Here is a 7,190-nt window from a genome sequence, read left to right as displayed (position 1 = left end):
TCTTGGAAACAGGGATAATTTCCTTTTTCATTATAAAAAACGAGCAGGAGGGTATAAGCAGCTGGCAAAGGGGAGTCCAGTAGGGAAACTGTTTCTACCAAGTCGCTCAGCCTTGCCGGCTCTGTCACCGAGGCCAGCGGCATCACCGTGGCGCCTCTGTAACCCAATCTGAATGTGGCTATCAGGTAGCCCTGGTAGTATGGGCCCGGAGATAGAAGAGAGCAGCTTGTAAATGAGCAAAGGCAGAATTAGAGGAGCGTCACGGAAGAATGTAGGGCCCGAGGACACTTGTTTTGTTCAAATGTGAACAGCGCGGGGTGGGGGGCTATTCCCAGTGCTAAGCAGATAGCCCCCACAGAACAGATCAGCACTTTTGTTGGGCAGGTGATTGAGATTCGGTTGAGTCCTACAGCTGCCCCGAGGACAAAAAAGATGGAGACTGGAGGATGCCAGGCACTGAGCAGAGACGTGGAGGTCTGTGGCACAGGGGTCTCTGTGTGTTCAGCATAGCTGTGTTTGGTTGGCTCTGTGGCCTTGGGAAATACAGAGTGATGGAGGAGATGAAGATGGTGGCATAGAGGATAACCTCTGGGGAAGCAGAGACCTCAGGACAGGACAGCATTAGTCCCGTGAAATAAGGGTTAGGGTGTAGGTGATCATGACTTCAAAGCCAGGAGAGAGGGTGCACCCTGGGAAATCCCCATGCCTGGAGAAAGAGGAGCAAGGGAGTCTCAATGTGCAGCTCAGAGAACCTGCAGTGTCAGAAAGGATTCCAGTTGGCTTCCTGTCTGATAGACGGACCCGCAGACAGAAGGAGCTCGGCAGAACAGACGTTAGGGTTTGGGTGAGAGCTAGACACACCGGGTTTGAGCAGGCTGCTGCAGGCGTGAGCCTCAGTGGCTACACTCGGGGGGCGGGGGGGGGGGGGGGGGGGGGGGGGGGGGGGGGGGGGACAATTGCTCAGAAGTTTGCCGATAGCAACAGCTGAGGAGGTATTTGGAAGCGGTATGCTTTCTCCAGATGCTGAGACGACAGGAGGATAGGGAGTTTGAGGCCAATGGGCTACAGAATAGGTTCTAGACCAGTCCAGGAGTAGTGAGACCTGAGAGGGAGGTGGCTGTCCAGGCCAAAAAAAAAAAAAAAAAAAAAAAAAATCACTATTTTTCTGCCTCCCTCCACCTACCCCACCCTTTGATGTGTGAATTCACTTGAAATCCCCATGCTTGCAGATCCTCTCCCTCTCTCTCTCTCTCTCTTTTTTTTTTTTTTCCGAGACAGGGTTTCTCTGTGTAGCCCTGGCTATTCTGGAGCTCACTCTGTAGACCAGACTAGTCTCGAACTCAGAAATCCACCTGTCTCTGCCTCCCAAGTGCTGGGAGTAAAGGTGTGTGCCACCACCGCCCAGCCAGTCAGGGTTTCTTTTCCTGCATAAACATCATGACCAAGAAGCAAGTTGGGGAGGAAGGGATTTATTCAGCTCACATTTTCACATTGCTGTTTATCACTAAAGAAAGTCAGGACTGGAACACAAGCAGGTCAGGAAGCAGGAGCTGATGCAGAGGCCATGGAGGGATGTTCCTTACTGGCTTGCTTCCCCAGGCTTGCTCAGCTTGCTTTCTTATAGAACCCAAGACCACCAGCCCAGGGATGGCACCACCCACAAGGGGCTGGGCCCTCCCACCCTTGCTCACCAATTGAGAAAACACCTTACACCTGGATCTCATGGAGGCATTTCCTCAAGGGAGGCTCCTTTCTCTGTGATAACTCCAGTTTATGTCAAGTTGACACAAAACCAAGCCAGTACACAGATGAAGATCTAGATCATCTTGGGCTATCTTTAATCCCCTTCATGGTCATTTGTCACCTACCTCTTTATCTGAACTAGCATCCCTTCAACTAACAAGTAAATCTGCAGGAATGTATTCATTCAGCAGACCAGTGGCTCTACCAGCCCTAAAGCTAAGCGTGGCATCAGATGGCACCCGAGACTTGCAGAAGAGATGTCCCGCTTTCCTGGAACCCATCTATCTGATGTCCCTGGCAATGTGTTTGAAATGCCTTCATTTAGACTGCCTTTTGTTCTGCCACTATCAAAAGTTCATATAACATTTCCACAGTGAAGCCTTGTCATCTGGGGTAACTCGAAGCCATGTGACTCACAGCTAAAACACAATGAAACCATCTCTTAATTCCCTTTGGAGCACAAGACGAGTTTTGCCTTGACGGTAGCAAACTTTGTGTATTTCTAACATTCAAATACAAGATAAATAAGTTGACCAGGAAATTCCTCTTGGATCCCTCAGAGGAAAGGGAGAATGAGTGGCAGCCTGGAGTCCACCGAGGCAAAGGAAACGGGCCAAGCAGAGAAAGAGGCTAACCCTTACGTGTGGGATTTGCAAAAAAAAAGAAGAATGTGGCAGAGAACATAATGGTTGTCCTGGGGTTAGGGTGGAGTGAGAGGAAGTGGGGGGGGAGGATGTGACTCAAAGGGTGTAGATTGTCGATCTGTAGAATGGGCATCCAGAGTCAGGCGTGAGCACACAGCCACAGCGCTGCACTGCATGCTGGGAATTGTGGAAAGCCGATTTCAGAGGGCATTTGTTACTCCCCCAGAGCATGGAGCCTGATTTCCAGGACCCATGTTAGAAGGCTCACAACTGCCTGCAACTCCTGCTTCAGGGGATCCCCAACACCTCCTAGCACCCTTATATGTACGTGTGCACATACACACAAATAAAAATTTTAATTAAAAGTAAAGGATATGACAATTTAAGAAGTCATATGTATATATGTATATATGTATATGTGTATATGTGTATATATGTAGATGTACATATATGTGTGTATTTATGTGTACATGCATATATATGTGTGTGTATATATACATAGAGAGAAGAGAGAGGGGTTTTAATTAAATAAAGTTTAAAGGTATTAAAAAGTCTCTACTGTAGGGAGCAGCATGGAGGAGCTCTCACATCCATTCATCGTCTTATTTGGGATCCAACATGGCACGATAAACACAGAAAGAAAGCTAGAGAGACAGAGAAAAGGAAGAAGTTTGGAAGAGAAAAAGGATAAACTAGATGAAAAAGAAGTTAATACAAAAGAAAAAGAAAAAGTGTAAGAACTGTAGAAATTGAGCCAAACGGAGATACCCCATAAAGATACCAGACAGCAAGGAAGTCTACTTATCCTTAAGACAAAGGGAGTTTTTAGAAGAGTTTACTGAGCAAACATCCATCCTCAAGGAATGCAAGTTTCCAAGAGACATTCCCAGGGAGAGAGGATCTCCCCCACCCCTCCTGAGAGTCACAGGTGTCTTATCCTAACTGGGAGGAAAGATCAATAGAAACTAAAGAACAATGAACAAGATAAAGTGTAACTACCCATGTTGTAAATTGTAACTTTGTAAGTTGTAAAACTCGGCTCTGAAATGGTATAAAAGCTTAGAGCCTTGTTTCCTCTGGGTCTCTCTCTCTGGTCACCATTACAGAGATGACCCTGGTATACCAGCTTCAATTAATAAATTAACCTCATGCTTTTGCAGCGGTCTCTTTTTCTCTCTCTCAGCTCTCTCTCGTGTGTGTGTGTGTGTGTGTGTGTGTGTGTGTGTGTGTGTGTGTGTGTGTGGAGAGAAAGCTCCGAGGTTAAGAATTCTGACGGCTCTTGCGGAGGAGCCAGGTTCACTTCCCAAAATCCACACGGTAGTCTACATCGTCAGGTAGCCTACAAATATTGTTATTCCCATTTCAGGGGATGTAATGTCCCTCTTCTGGCCTCCGTGGGCACGAGTCATGCACGCCGTGCGCGTGCACACCTGCAGGCAAAACACCCACACACATAAAGTAAAGATTAAATACAGATGTCTATTAAATGTTATTTAAAACTAGGCATGGTGGGACCCTACTAGAATACACAGATTTGGAACGTAGAGGCAGAAGGATCAGGAGTTCAAGGTCACACTTAACTGCCTAATATTAGCCCCTACATCACATATATATTCATAAATATATTAATTAATTTATATAGTATTTATTTATTTTATTATTTTATTAATTTATGCATGTTTAATTTATTTATTTTAATTAATTCACACATGATGTATCTTAATTTATTATTTATTTAATTGATTTATCCATAGTTTATTTTAATTTACTATTTATTTTACATTATTTAAATTATATGCTCATAAAATTTATTATGTATACATATATAATTTATAATGGCATCAAAAACATAAATGAAGGGGCTAACAAGATAGCTCTGCGGGTAAAGGGCTGGTCATACAAGCCTGCTAACTGAAATCCGATTCCTAGAACCTACTTAAAGATGGACTAGAGGGAGAAGCCACTCTACTGAATTGCCCTCTGATCTCCACCTATGGCCATGGCATGCATGCACCCACAGGTACACAACAGACACACGCACACACGCATGCACACATGCACGCACACATACACGCACACACACACAAACATAAATAAAATATTTTTCTAATTAAGAAAAGAAACTGAAAACTACCAACCAGTACTAGGAGAAATTAAGCAAAGAGATTTACCATATTCATGGAATCAAAGACATACTACCCTTAAAATGTCAGTTCTCTCTCAAATGATCTGCAGATTCAGTCTCATCTCCTGGATGGTTTGTGGCAAAAATAATTAATTAGTGCATTCAGTTTTGGTTATCTTTAGCATTGTCTTTATTTCTTTTTTTTTTAAGTTTTAGTCTTTTTTTTTTTTACTTATTTGTTTATCTTATGTATATGAGTACCCTATAGCTATCTTCAGACACACCAGAAGAGGGCATCAGATCTCATTACAGATGGTTGTGAGCCACCATGTGGTTGCTGGGAATTGAACTCAGGACCTCTGGAAGAGCAGAGTGCTCTTAACCACTGAGCCATCTCTCCAGCCCCTGCTTTTATTTCTTAAGATCAGTTTTATTGAGGCTTTTTTGATAGGCTATCAAATATGTCCATTCTAAATACTCAGTTTGGACAAAAACAGGCACCTGTGTAGACACCGCTCAGCCAGGTGCCTCAGCCCACAGCTCCCTCCCAGCCTGCCTCAGACAACCACTGACCTGCTCTTTGAAGCTGTATGTCTACGTGTCATCTAAATAAAACCATATGAGAGTGTGATGGGGTCTGGCCCCTCGGCGCTCAGCACAGCGAGCTCTTCTCTGTTCATTCATGTTGCAGGAAGCAGGGCTTGGTGCTTCCTGTGGGTGGGCATAGCTACCCTGAGCACACAACTGCTGTGTGTCTGTTCACAGCTGGACTATTCACATGGTTTCCAGTTTGGGATGCTAATGAGTAAAGCCGCCATGGACGTTCAAAGAGGGATTTTTTTTTTTCGGGGCACACATTTTCACTTTTCCCTGGTAGAATCTAAAATGGTGTCGTAAATGTATGTTGACCTTTATAAGACATTGTGTCAGGGAGTTTCCCAAAGTAATTGGATGAATTACAATCCCACCAAAATTAGGGCTGTTTCAAAAGGTCCCTCGCCTTGTTGAAGCCTGACCTTATTGGTCCTTTTGACTTTAGCTCCAAGTCCAGCGGGTGCTATGGAACTGTGCCAAGGTCTTCTACATCCCTCTGTGGCGAGTGAGGTTGGGCATCTTTCATGACTGCTTCTGTCTCTTCTCCATCAGGTGTCAGGTTAGACACTTTACCGATTTTAGGGATGCCTTCTGGTTCTCTCGTTAGCTGTAAGAATACATGCACAGACCATACATTCCGGGTATCAGAGCAAGCATGTAGGCGGGGGACATTTTCTCCCACGCTGTGGCTTCTCTTTCCTTTCGTTTCCTTTACAATAGTTTTCAAAGAGCAGACGTTTTACGACTTTGACGAAGCCCCATGTGGAAGAATAAAAGATCATGGGTTACTCCTGATACGCCCCAAGAAAGTTTCATAAATCTTTTCTCCTAGGCTTTCTCTGACAGGTTTTATAGCATCAGATTTTAAGTTCAAGCCATCATCCATTTTGAATGAACTCCAAACATGCTTTGTAGTTCCCCAGCATTGTGACTGAAACAGCAGCCCTTCCTGGGGAGTTAGAGTGCCCAATTATTGACAGTTGACTGCTGTATACATATGTGAGTCACCAGCACCCTCCTGGGTACATGTGTGGCCCGCTGTTTGATTATTACATGAAAGAGCTAAGAACGGAGAACAATCTCACAAACGCAAAATCAGCACACTACAACATGGTGGTTTTAAAAAGGAGCAAAAAATACAACAAAAACAAAAACAAACCAAACAAACAAACAAACAAACAAACAAATGAGCAAATCAGACAAGAGAACACGACAGAGCCAGAAACAAACTACATCTGTCCGTCACCTGGCTGGCGATTCTGCTGATCTCATCAACGGAGAATAAAGAACCTCTACCCCCACCTCGAGCCATTCACAATGTGGTTGTGTACCTGTGATACACAACGATGACCGTGTGTGGTGATGATGCACCATACGCTAATCCACGCTGAGCTCAACGGGAATGACAACCACAGACAAACTTCTAGAAAGAACTGGAGGAGACCATGTTCACTGGTGCGGATAAACAGCGATTTGGAAAACAGGATGCAGAAGATGCCAAGCTTCCACAGAGTGATTAAAAAAAAAAAAAAAAAGACTAACAAGCCAAGGGGTGGGGGCAGGAGGTAGGACTGAGCAGAGGGCTCCAAGAAGACTCTTCACCAGAGAGACTGTTCTGTAAGCCTGGAGTGAAACAGCACTGGTGTTTGTGGTCCTTTGTTGGGGAATCAAGATGCTCCTGTAAATAGACCAGATGGCTAAAAAAAATGCCAAATACTAAGCCGCTCATCCTCTTCTGGCCAGAGGCAGACTATCGATTCTGCCCACCTGTACATCAGCAAAGAAGCTGATGGAAGAACCAGACACCGTTTCGTAGGATGTTAGTCAGGATGCCAATGAACTGCAAGCAAGCAAAAGCATGGGTTTGGAGTCAAGAAGCAGGACAGGAAGAGCTAAGGGGTTAAAGCGAGTTGCCTGGCAGTGGATGGGGCTCTGGATTCAACCTATGGCATCACAAAAAGAAAAGAAACAAAAGAGGAGAGGGGGAGCGGAAGGGAGAGGAGGGGAGGGGAGAGGAAAAGACAGGAGAGGAGAGGACAGGAGAGGAGAGGGGAGGGGAAAGGAGAGAGGAGGAGAGGGGAGAG

The sequence above is a fragment of the Mastomys coucha genome, unplaced genomic scaffold, assembly GCF_008632895.1.
Source record: "Mastomys coucha isolate ucsf_1 unplaced genomic scaffold, UCSF_Mcou_1 pScaffold3, whole genome shotgun sequence".
Lineage (NCBI taxonomy): Eukaryota > Metazoa > Chordata > Mammalia > Rodentia > Muridae > Mastomys > Mastomys coucha.
This window is presented reverse-complemented; position numbering follows the sequence as displayed.